The sequence below is a fragment of the Terrapene carolina genome, unplaced genomic scaffold, assembly GCF_002925995.2.
Source record: "Terrapene carolina triunguis isolate 2854851 unplaced genomic scaffold, T_m_triunguis-2.0 Scaffold25052, whole genome shotgun sequence".
Classification (NCBI taxonomy): Eukaryota; Metazoa; Chordata; order Testudines; family Emydidae; genus Terrapene; species Terrapene triunguis.
Window position 1 is genome coordinate 16085 of NW_020689403.1, and position 2593 is coordinate 18677.

A 2593-nucleotide genomic window follows, 5' to 3' on the forward strand; every position below is an offset into this window, starting at 1 on the left:
GGCCGGAGTGGTAGCAGCCTCCATGTGCCCTGCTAGAGGGCAACCAGCGCCCCACAGCCCTGTGACCCCTGACCTGCCAGACCCTCCTGAATCCCAGCCCCTCAGCCCTATGCCGTGCGACCTGCCCCAGGGTAACCCCGACCCATTAATCCCAACCCCTCCAGACCCTGTCCTGTGTGCCAACCCCTAGCCCCAAACGCCACTCTGGGTAACCCCAGAACCTCACATCCTGATCCCTGCCTGAGCCCAGACCCTGCATGTGACGAACTGGGACTGTTCTTACTGTGGTCTGTGAATGCTGACAGGGGAGTGTGGCTAGGACAGTCTGCATTGGGGGATGGGAGACTGACCGAGGGAGAATACCTGAGCATGTAACGTGAGAACCCAGGAAGGGGTTAGAGGCCAGGTGACACCTTTGCCCGGGAAACTGAACAAAGGCTGGGGAGAGAGTTTCAGAGCTGGCTGGTGGAAGGGCTGGGAGGCAGACGGGGCTCTGACCTCCCAAGGGGGTTAGGGTGCCCGGGGACCCCAAGATGGACCTAACTGAGGGGGTCCTGTTGTCTGCGCCTGCAAGACCTGTCTTGGACTGTGTTCCTGTCGTCTAAATAAACCTTCTGCTTTACTGGCTGGCTGAGAGTCATAGTAAATCGCAGGAAGCCGGGGGGGCAGGGCCTTGTGTCCCCCCCCACACACTCCACGACACTGCTATACCCCATCCAGTGTGCCCCTGAGACCCACCTCCACCCCCCCAGGCAGTGCCCTGAGCCCCAGATCCTGCAGACCTGTCTCTAAATCCCCCCCCAACCCTGCTGGCACCATGCCCAGCCCACCCCACCACTGTTCAGTCTGCAGTTCTACCCATTAGTGTCTCCCTTCTGCCACCCACCCCCTGGCAGGGCAGTCATCGCCAGGAGCGCTCTGCTGCCTCTCCTGAAGGGCAGCACCACGTCCCTGGGGCCCTCTCCCCACACCCCAGTCCTGGAGCCAGAGCTGCCAAGGCCAGAAGGGACCATTCTGAGCATCTGGTCTGAGCACCTGCAAACACAGGCCAGAGAATCGCACCCGGGGATCCCAGCATCCAGCCCATATCTGGCAGTCGAGCTAGAGCGGGTCTGTAGAAAGAGACGTCCCAGCCTGATGTACAGACTCCAAGTGCTGGCGAATCCACCGTGTCCCTGAGTCAGCTGTTCCAATAGTTAGTGCCCCTCCCGGTTAAACGTGTGTCCCTTATTTCTCGTCTGAATTTGTCTCACTTCAGCTGCCAGCCACTGGCTCTCTTTCTGCTTTGTCTGTGCGATTAAAGAGCCCCCTGCTCCCAGACATCTCCTCCCCAGGAACCTTCCCTTGGATAAACAACAGAGCTGGAATAGAACCCAGGAGTCCTGGCCCCTTCCTTAGCTCTCATACCAAACTCCCTTAACTCCCAGTAGAACCTGGTGCCCCTGGACAGACTACGGCTGGGCTGGGATAACACAGGCTGCCACGGGCACGGTGTAGACTGACCAGATTTTAAATCATGATAAAAAACCCAGAAACGTCCCAAACCCACTTTATTGCTGTTGGCAAAGCTGCAGAGCGAGATCGGGGGTGGCCGGGCTGTGGACACACACGGGGCGCAGGGCGGGGGGGGGGGGCTGGGCTGTGACACACACAGGGCCCAGGGCGGGGACTATACAGGAACTGGGCCCGTCCAACACAGACCCCACGCTGGGCGCTGGGCTCAGCAGGGCTGGACCCTGGGGGAGCCGCACACGGGTGCGATGGGGCAGTTAGCCAAGCGCTGGGGCTGCCCCACCCCCAGCCATGGGCCCGGTCCCGCACCATGGGACCCCTATTGACCGGGAATGGCCGAATCTGGCCCAAAGCCTTCTAGGTAATGGCTGGAGGGGCTTTACCTGGGGTGACTGACAGCAGCCTCTGGCCAATAGGGGCCGGGCTCGGGGCCCAATCCAGCGCCCACTGGAGTCAAGAGAAACCTTCCCCATGACGGGAATGGGGTTTGGATCAGCCCCGTGGGCCCTGCTGCCCCCTGACGAGGGGCGACCCCATTCCCAGCCCCATGGGGCAGCAGCCCTCCCCCTGCTGCCCCCTGACGAGGGGCAACCCCCATTCCCAGCCCCATGGGCTGTCACGGTTACGGGGCCGGGGGACTCCTGCCTGGGTACAGCAACTGGCACCGATGTGAGCAGAGCAGGGATGCTGGGGGCAGAGCTGGGGGGGGAGCAGTGCATTGGGTCTCAGGAAGGCACCTGGGGGATTCGGGGCCCCCAGCTCCTTCTCACGTTTATCTGAAAGGCAAAGAGGGTCAGTTACCAGGAGCCCCAGGCCCCGATGTGAGGCTGACAGGGATCGGGCTGTTCCCCAGTGCTCCCATGGAGCCTCCCATTGATGGGGGGGGGGGGGCGGGGGGGGGGCGGGGCGGGGAGGGGCACAGCGGGTGGGGGTCTCCTGATAGAAGTTAGCTCTGTGTTCTTGGGGAACCAGGGCGCAGTATCCAGCCTGTCTGACTCATGAAGGACACACACACTGTTGTCCCACAAACTTATACAGGATCGTTTTAGGGGTCAAGGCAAAGATGCCACATTTATTATTA